Below are 11147 nucleotides of genomic sequence, written 5' to 3'. Positions count from 1 at the left end.
TCTATGCACTCCAGACTAGAGGAGAAAAGCCGGATGAGGGTGATGATGATGATGGTAAGTTATTGTATTTTTTATGTGATATGAGTTCCTTCTTAGTGGGGGAGTATGGTTGGTAGATGGTTTAGAAAGTCATAGAAGGTTGTTACATGTCCATGGTGTTTAGAAGTCTTGTTGAAATGGAATTTCATTGATTTCTTGCATAGGGTATTTTATGAAGTTATGATTATGTTGTTCAAGGTGTTTGTATTATTTTATCTTTCATATTAACATGCACCATCAAGAATTAACTAAATGTTGAATTTTTGAAATTTGTAAGCAAGTTCAATGTAAAGCTGCCAGGGAATTCTACTTCTCGTAAAAATATTGAAAAATTGACCAATTCATTATTTGCTTAAAAATTGTTTTATGTGGTTAAAATGGATTTATATGGGCATGATAATGAATATAAAATGAGTGTTTTCTATTTCGAATGAGGGATGTTAGTCTTATGGCATAATGAGTTATAGAATTTATTCTAGTTTTTTGTTGTTTTGTGAGTCTCTTGATTTTGTGAAATTGATTCTTTCCCAGATGTTTGTATTTTATAGGGTTTTATGTTGTATATCTATACTCTTTGAAATGTTCGGAGAGTGGCAAGTTTCATTCGAGGACGAATATTGTCCAAGTGGGGTAGATTGTAATACATCAAAAATGACTTAGGTGAAGCTACAACCTAACATATTTATGATGAGAGTATAACGTCCTAACTAGGCATATAATGTGCTATTGATGCAGTTTCTATGAGTTTAGGTGCATTGGACGTCAAACGTCAAGGGACGACCTAGACGTTTCACGACAAAGTAAGCTATGTGCCTCATGTGTTTCTAATATGCATATATGAGGGTCTCATTAATTAATGAGGTCGTTATATGATTTGATATTGTTTTTATATTATGTGTGTAAAGTTTCATGAAATTTGGAATTCCAACGTTCAAAAACGTCCACGAAATTCTAATGGTTTGCCAAGAAAGGACTTTTTGTGTCTTCGCATGTTTCATGCATTTTTATATGTTCGTTTTGGATAAATTTAATGTGCGAGTGTCTAATCTTATATAATAACATATTTGGGTTATAAAATGCATGAAAAACAACCCAAAGGACCAACCCAGGGTCCTTGAGGAAGGACCCAACAAAGTGGCCGAAAATGCCAAAAAGGCAGTCCTACCTACGGATGGGAAACGATGAACAGTAGCCTGGTCGACACCCCATAGGTGGAGGAGGTCGATGAGTACTTATATTAAGGAGTGAAGATCCAATTTTCAAGTATCTGATCAAATAGATGGAGGACAGGACGTCCCGTCAAGGGTCTGACGCCCCGTCGATGGCCAATCGTCGACGATGACTGCATTATGTGCAGTTCACTGTTAAGTTGAAGGGTGAATTGGTACATTCACCCAACATGCAAATAAGGGAATGGTAAGATACTTAAGGGTATTTTAGGCATTTTAAGTGGGTTTATAAGTCCTATATACCTATATGAATTCATTCTTCCAAATCAAAACTCCAAAATCTCTAAGAAATTCTCTAGAACATCATTGAAACCAAAATACAAGGAAGAGCTTCGATTGGAGAATTGAGTGGTGATTCCTCATAAAATAATTGGATTAGCATCATTGAGGTATGATTTTTAATCCTTGAAACTATATTCATCAAGGTTCTATAAATTCAAAGAGTTTTATAAAGTTGCCTAAAGATGAACTTGTCTAATTTTATGATCTATCTGTGGTTTGTTGCCTTAAATGGATAAAATAATTTTATATTTATTGAATTTTTGTTAGTTAGATGATATTGACTGAATTAAACTATGAACCCATGTAATTGTGAACCCTTGTTGATGACTACTTTATGAATTAATTTATATTGACTTAGTGCTTATGAATTCTAGTATTGTTTTCAATGTGCAATTGAATGATGTAATAATTATATTTAATTGATGCGTAGGCTGTCTTATATTGAAAAATATATATTGAATTAACATTGATTCATTGAGTAATACAGTTTTTTTATTGAATTGTTGTTCATGTCCATGGGTAAGGGGCTTATGGTATGGAATTGGTGATTATGCTTTGGATTGAAGTTGTGAGAATGAATTTGCGGTATGCTGCCCTAATCCTGTTTAAATTTTAAGTAATGTAGATATTTTATTATGTTATTATTGGTAAGATCCAATTATCGTGGTGGTGATATGTTAATTTTTTTGCCTTGTAGGCAATACTTTATGTACAATGGTGATCATGACCTTGTCAGTAACTACCTGACGTAAGATGGTTAGTTTTGTAGTTGATTTATGTGTAGTATGATCAAATATACCTACTTGTGATTAATTTGAAATTATGTGTTCTTCTATTTTTATTAAGTGATCATGTTAGAGTATGACGATATGAGTCTATGATGGTTATAGTTATGATGTTATAGTGATGTATAGGCTGGCTTATAGATGATAAGGGTTATTCCTATGAGCTTCTAGAATTATATGAAATGTGTGCTAAAGTGAAGTATTGGTGTCTTGTGTCCTGTCACAACACTAAAGCACACCTTCTCGGATTGTGGAATGACGTCGTCGAAATCTCGGAGTTCTTAGACAAGCCTCTTTCATATCATTCATTGCGTATACATAGTGAAAAGTAGTGCAAAATTAAAACTTTTCACAAAACATAGTATATTCTTGAAAATGTATTTCATATAAATGTAATAGGAAATATAAAGTCTCAATCTAATCATCTTAAGACACAAGAATACTTGGGACACGACCCATACTTCAAATTACAAACACTACACCATTTTTGGCCTACAGTAAAACCACGTAAGTGTAGCCTAAACTAGCAAAAAGTGTGGCCTTTGATAAAAGGCTACACTTTTGGACATTCAGCAACACTTTTTAGGGGTTGCCCAAAAGAAGTGTAACCATTGACATTAGGCAACACTTTTTAAATGTTGCAATCTTTGGAAACACTTATAAAGCGTAGCCAAATAGGTATAAGGGCACGCTTTGAAGACATGCATTAGCGACATATATTTTTTGTTAGACTACGCTTAAAAACGTTGCCTTTTCAAATTTATTGGTCACACTTAAAAACTGTTGCCTTTTATTGATCATCTGTTGCAACATTTATAAAGTGTAACTTTATATCTCATCTATTGCAACACTTATAAGGTGTTACTTTATATGTCAGCTATAGCAACACTTATAAATTGTTACTTTATATCTCATCTATAGCAACACTTATAAAGTTTTGATTTTATATCTCATCTAGAGCAACACTTACAAAGTGTAACTTTATATGTCATCTATTGCAACACTTATAAGGTGTTACTTTATATGTCAGCTAGAGCAACACTTTCAAAGTGTAACTTTTTATCTACCTAGAGCAACACTTACAAAGTGTAACTTTATATGTCATCTATTGCATCACTTATAAGGTGTTACTTTATATGTCAGCTAGAGCAACACTTTCAAAGTGTAACTTTTTATCTACCTAGAGCAACACTTACAAAGTGTAACTTCAACATTTATAAGCCTACATGTAGCACAAATATATATAATATATTTACATACATACAAGTGACCTAAAACACCAAATTAACTAATTAATCATTAAATCGAAGCTAAATATTTCAAATAAACTTTGAAAAATATTTCATGTACAACCAAAACATAGAAAGTGATTGCTTAAAGATCTCTAATATCAACAAGTTCCAAAAACCCAAAAGTGTCATTCAAACGTATATGACAACAATACAAAAATTTGTTCATCTTTTGCCACAATGGATCGAGTTTACTTCTGGCCAAATTCAAATTCAATTACATGCATTCTCCTGCACATTTAAAATAAAATTATATGTTTAGAAGTGTCCACAAAAATCAACACATAACAACATGACATGATATTTTAAAAGAACTGCAGCATAGTGCAGCTGCTAAAGGAAGATGGGGAAGTCTGACTAAGTGTGGGGTTACGGAGTCCCCGACGGTCCTTTGAGTCTCTGACGGTCCGTCCTGCAGGTTCATCATGAAGTTTAGAGAAGTAATCCCTATACCCATATTTAAAGAGTTTAAGTGTTTTGGAACGAAGACCCTCGACAGACCGTCGTGTCTGTGACGGTCCGTAGGTCGCAGCGTAGTGCAGTTGCTGAAGGAAGATGGGGAAGTCTGACTAAGTGTGGGGTTACGGAGTCCACGACGGTCCGTCGAGTCTGTGACGGTCTGTCCTGCAGGTTCGTCATGATGTTCAGAGAAGTAATCCCAGCACCCATATTCCAAGAGTTTAAGTGTTTTGGAACGAAGAACCTTGACGGACCGTCGTGTCTGTGATGGTCCGTAGGTGGCAGCGTAGTGCAGCTACTGAAGGAAGATGGGGAAGTCTAAGTTTGAGGTTACGGAGTCCACGATGGTCCGTCGAGTCTATGACGGTCCGTCCTGCAGGTTCGTCATGAAGTTCAGAGAAGTAACCATTAAGGATCTATCAAAAATAATAAATCTACCCACAAGATCTTCTATTATTGGTCAAGCTATAGATGGTTTCTCTATCCTACAAAGGTAAAGGTTTGCAAAGCATTAAACTCTATACAAATAACAATAGTATTATAATTGTCTAGCATGTAGACATTTTAATCACAGGCTGCAGCACATTAATACTAACATTCACAACCATCTAGAGAATAGACACCAATATTAATAAAATAGCAATAGCTTTACAAAGGTGCAGACAGACCATTAAAATACCAGCTACAATATCCTTTACAATGAGCTAGATTCAGAAGCTAAAGGTAGAAAATAGTGTCATTATTTTTTAATTGAACATTATTGGCATCTGCCATAAAACATAATGTGTTAGCCATAGACTCCTCAATTGCACAATACTAAAAGAACAGTTATTCAACTAACGATTCGAATGCTTAAACCAAAAACAAAAACATTCTTAACAGTTATAAATTGGTGGACTAAACTTAGACAAGTAAAAATAAGTTTTGAATTTCATTACCAAGAACACCAACTAAACTAGAATAAAAACGATATTGACACTATTAACAGAGAATTTGAAATCCAAAATACCTTTTAAAGAATCGAATCTTGAGCTGACCCTGAAGAATATGGAAGATTTGTGCCTCTTACAGCTTGTGCACTACTAGCATCAATCGGTGAAGCAAGGTTAGATCCTACACACCCTGGTATATCTTGATAATTCAATTCAGGGTTGTTTTGAAGCAATTGAGTGAATAAATGTCGCATTTCTTCTCTCAATTCTTCCTTTAGAGAAGTGATTTCATCGGCATGCTTTTGTTTTAGATTGTTAATTTCCTCATCTTTATTCAAAGAACTTGTTGTCACTGATCTACCATAGCACCTAACTCGACCAGGCTGCTCCTTTCCAAACACTACCCTAAATGCATCATCAGCTGTTTCCCCAGAATTTTGGCGATTTTAAAGTTCAACCTATTGAATAAAATTACAATCCATAGTGAATTGTAAGTACTATTTCATTTCCAATCCAATGATAACGATCAAGCATTAAAACATTATGAAAACTTATCGTAAAAAATAATTAAACAATGTCAACAAATAATTGATATCTCCTCGAACTTGCACTAGAAGAAGAAGAAGAAGAAGAAGAAGAAGAAAAAGAAGGCATACATGATTAAAATTTAATGTAGTCAAACTCCCCACAATATAAATGTTATGTCTGAATAAAGTTCACTAATAATCCTCTTTGAAAAACTTACTATTGAAACTTGGGTATCAGCCTGGATTTCCTTTCCCGTCTTTGAACGAGTTGCAATAAATATTTCAGGCTTTGATGGTTCTTCGTTGTTGTCTTTTGCTGCACGCTACAGATTATATCAAAAGAAATTTTAAAAAATCTGTAAGTTCTTATAAAGTACAAAAAATGAAAATCAAATTTTGTATGAAATGTCAGCTAAGTATTACCAATGCCACGCGTACTCTAAAAAAATTAATAGGTCCCATTCGATGCCTCCACTTTTGTTTTTTCCTGTTTTGAGAATTTATCTCGCATATAGACTATTGTTAAAAACAAAGAGATAATTAAATTTATATACATAAAAAGAATAGATATGACACAGAATTAGTCGATGAGTGGAAATGCATCATTTTAACGTTACTTGAAAAGTTGGGTGTTTCCAATACTCGATCAACTGGAAGAATTGATTATGTGGAATGCCATCAGGATATTTTGCTAGCATATCCTCAAGGGTACTGTTTTTATCAAAAAATTTCTTCCTAATTTTTTGCTTGTGTCGCCTCCAAGCATCACGAATACCAGTCATCACAACCTTCTTTCCTTCTACTGGAAGTAGAAATTTGGACTATGTAAAATAAAACATATTTAGTTTTAGTAAGTAAAAAAGAAAATGAATTCTCAAGAGTGGTTGTTTTTACATTGACGTAATCCCACATGCGCTTTTTAGTATTCTTTTGCACCACATGCCAACTAGTGTACATCAAGCTGATGAATCTAGGATTCCTTGCAATTGTTCCTATAAAGTTGCTTAATTGTGACACTATCTTATTAGTTGGTCCCACCGCTTGTCCTTTATCAAATGGCACCTCTTTTCTTTCTTCCAAATTTCTTGCATGAATATCCTTACATGTTGTATGTCCTCAAACTTTTTTTGGCTTCGACAATTCTAGATTGATGTAACCGACTTTAAATAAGATATTTCGTTTATAATGAGTTCTAAATCTTACAAGGTTTAAAGCATACCTTTTTTACTACAATCAATGTCAATTTCCTCTTCTTTTTCCATACGATCATCCAATCCTTTGTTATGTTCATTAATAATAAGAGTATGCATAAATTGGACAACACTTGTTGTGTTGTTGTAACGTTTTGTTTCATCATCTTTGTGTATCCCTTGATCTTTTAGAAACTGGTCAAGAGTACTAGCTGGTATGATCATCTTCCTCTTTACCTGTTTGCAATTCGGTAGATCAAGAATATCATGTTCGTGCCTCTACATTACCTATTGTTGTTCCAGTCGCATGTGCTGAATCAGTAACATCTTTATTGAATGACGTATGGAACCTAGAATTATTCATAGGAACTTTAGTTCCATTATCTTTGATGGACTCTTCAAATTGAAATAACCTCTGTTTAGTTTGTCCTTTCCTTACAATCATACGTGAGGTTCTAAGTTCTTCCCTTGAAGACGATTGAATGACTGATTTGTGCCCAAGCAATTTACTATTTTCTTATTGTGGAATAAAATCCTCAAAATTCTTTCTTTTATGTGACATTGGTGTCTACTCTTTCTTAGCTTTATCATTGCGTTCATTTGCAAGTTGTTCTGTCTTAATCTTGAATTTGTTGGTCAATTCAGCACTTGATCGGTATTACATATCAACATCCAGATTCTTCAATGGACTATGAGCTTTGTTTAGATTAAAACCCTTTTTATTTAGCATTGTTGATTGATTCATTGTTTTTGCTTTGTTTAAATCTCTTCAATTTGTTTCCCAATAATAAGTAAACCTAAAAAATAATAAGATTGTTTAAGTGAAAGAAGTAGCAGCAATGTAATTTTGATATAAGGTTCCCATATGGATAGCTTATTATAGTAGATTGCAACATTTGAGTTTCTAAAAATTTCAAAATTTCTATAATTTTGAGAACTTCAAAAAATTTCCTGAGTTTATACATTAATGTATTGTTATAATATTGCATAACTTATACAAAACAGAGGCCGTTGGCTACATCCACATTTAAAAACTAGAGAGCTTCTTATTACTTAAATTAATAAAAGTTAAAGAGTTGTACCTCTCTCGGAGCGACAAACTTGGACAACGACAAAACCAGAAGCAAATTCAAACTACTAAGTTGAATGCCTCTAATGCTAACTGCCTGATAATAACATGAAACCAGAAAGTATATAAATAACAAATAACCAAATCAAGCAAAAATCAGCTAGAAGTATAGGTTCCTCAATAAAATAATAATCAGATAAGAAGGCAACATATTACATTCATCAATTTGGACATGCATCAATTATATCATAGTCCAGACCAAGATTCTTAACCATAGACTTGGTATTATTGTAAGACTGAGGAATGTTCAACTCGGGCATTGCCTGTTTTAATAACTCTAGAAGAGAAATGAATGATTCATTGCTCCATCCATGTAAACACTTCAACAAATATAAGCGAAGTGTGAATGATAATTTAGAGAAACCTATACAACCAGAATATAATTCTTGGTTTGCATCTTCAAGTAAGGTATAGAACTTCTTGGCATCTTCATTTGGACCATCATAAACTCCTCCAGCCTGTGCAACATCTCTGAATTGATCATTCAACAACCCATCAATATCATCACACGAGTAATCCATATCATCATCAACATTCAACTTGATATCCCATTCCCCGTGATTGATCCATCTAGTATAGCCATTAACGAATCCATGGCATATTAGATGATCATACACTACATTCCTTCGGTTCCAAATAATATTACTACATTTCGCACATGGACACTGAATTTTCTCTCCATGAGGATCTCCATTAGAGTAAGCAAAATCTAGAAATGATTCAATGCCATTAATATACTCTTTGCTATACCTTGCTAAATTCATCTAATCCTTGGATGGGATATATGAACTCCTAGAAGAATATATCAATATTTAGTCTTTCAGCAATAATCATTAACCAGTTAACAAATAAGTTTTGAAAGTCACGAGTAATCTATCAGAATCATGTGTTATGAGATGATAAAAGTTTCTTACCTAGTCATGAGGCTTTCGCTATGTCAAATCAAACCTTTAATCCTCCACAAATTTTTTTAAATGTTGATGATACTATAAATGAAAAAATAAGTACAATTAATAGGATATACATAAATATTTCCATAGATAAATGCGGAGATTTTGGGAAAAGAAATGCAGAAGAGACCACCTAAGCGGCTTGTGACGGTCCGTCGTTCTTGTGACGGTCCGTAGGTGGAAGCGTAGTGCATTTGCTGAAGGAAAATGGGGAAGTCTAACTAAGTGTAGGGTTACGGATCTTGTGATGGTCCGTCATGCTAGTGACGGTCCGTAGGTGGCAGCGTAGTCCAGCTGCTGAAGGAAGATGGGGAAGTCTGACTAAGTGCGGGGTTACGGAGACCACGACGGTCTGTCGAGACTGTGACGGTCCGTCCTACAGGTTCGTCATGAAGTTCAGAGAAGTAATCCCAGTACCCATATTCCAAGAGTTTAAGTGTTTTGGAACGAAGACCCTCGACAAACCGTCGTGTCTGTGACGGTCCGTAGATGGAAATGTAGTACAATTGCTGAAGGAAGATGGGGAAGTCTAAGTGTGGGGTTACGGAGTCCACGACGGTCCGTCGAGTCTATGACGGTATGTCCTGCAAGTTCTTCAGGAAGTTCAGACAAGTAATCCCAGTACCCATATTCTAAGAGTATAAGTATTTTGGAACGAAGACCCTCGACGGACTATCGTGTCTGTGACGATCCTTCATACTTGTCGTCGAGGGTAATGAAGAGAGTAGAAGTGTGGGACGACGAAGTCCATGACAGTTCGTTGTGGCCATGACAATCCGTCGAAAAACCTTGTTTTTGAGGTTAGACGCTGGATTATTAGTTAGACTCTGTAATATTAATAGGTTATCTTGAGACTTTTATCATTGAGTGTTTGTGATTTTTGTTTATCAATAAAGCGAACTTTCGACTTTTACTCTTTCTCATAGAAGTAAGTTTGAGCGTATCACTCCTTCTCTATCCCTTCTAGACTTGAAAAATATATCCTATATCGTCTATCTCTAAGTCATATGATTCATTTTCTATATAGTGCAACTCATAATACAAAGAAAGTTTAGCAAATTCATACTACGAGGTGATCCCAAAACAACTAAGAAATATTCAACTAAAGTTTCTAATGTACACTTGAAAATGCAATAGAGAAACAACAAAATGATTTCCAACACTTCAAGGCATGTAGTCGAAAAAAGAAACATTTTACAAGCAAATAGCTACAAGACATAATCAATGTGGTTAACAAAGGAACAAACCAAGCTTAAGGTGAGCACAACTATGAACTCAGGAAGACTAAAAAAACAGTGACATTAAAACAGACATTAAAAATTTTCAAATTCATGTAGAGTAGCTACTTAGAGGTTACGAAATCTATATTAGGGACAATATCGTAGGTATCACCAGCTTCAACAATTTAGTTCTTCTAAGAAAGACGACTTAGCTACAACTCAGTTCTTCATATAATGGCGACTTAGCTTCAGCTTCTACATTCAACATTCAAGAGCAAAAACTAGTGAGTCAAAGATAATCTGCCCATTTATACGTAATACAACTATAAACTAAACTCCCAAAATCAACAAAATTCGTCTCAACAACACAAGAACATAAAAACCCTAACATCAATTTTTGACTGACATACAAGCATATAAAAATCTTAAAGCTATAAGTTAGACTTTTGAAGGTAAAATTTCTTACCTGATAAACTCTATTCCAACAACCTAAAGATTTAAGACATGAGACATGTTGATTTGTGAACCATTTTCTTTCATTTTCAAAAGGAAATCTGATGGAACAACAGTTTACCCAGAAATCATTGAAGAAAATCGTCTTTTTCAGCTCTCCAATCGCAGTGCTCTTTGATTTTTCAGCTGAAAATGGTGTTCTTCAGTTGAAGTTTAACATAAATATGACGAATGGTGTTCTCCAATCTTAAACAACAGCTGATTTCTTCCGTTCTTCGATCCTTCTTCAGCTATCACGAATGGTGTTCTTCAGCGGAAAATGGAAGCTTCAGCTATGTTTTAGGAAATGTGGCGTTTTTTTTATTTCTTTAATGTTTTATTCGTTTTAATTTTTCTTTCATGTTTTATTTTTTTGGACAAATAAAAATGGGAGGGAGATGAAGTTTTAATGTTAAAATGTTGGAGGGAATATAAAATTTTGGTGAAAACACTAAGGTCATATTTTTAATGTGTTGTATTTTCAATTATAAAAGTAACACACTTTAAAAGTGTGGCCATTCATGTAAATAGTTGTTGTCAACTATAACAAACGTTATAAAGTGTAGTTTATCCCATTGAAGAGTAGACTTTAGAAGTGTTGCTAAAATTAATGTAGCTAAAAGT

The sequence above is a fragment of the Solanum lycopersicum genome, chromosome 2 (assembly GCF_036512215.1).
Source record: "Solanum lycopersicum chromosome 2, SLM_r2.1".
NCBI classification, from domain to species: Eukaryota; Viridiplantae; Streptophyta; class Magnoliopsida; order Solanales; family Solanaceae; genus Solanum; species Solanum lycopersicum.
Note: the sequence above shows the minus strand (reverse complement) of the source record.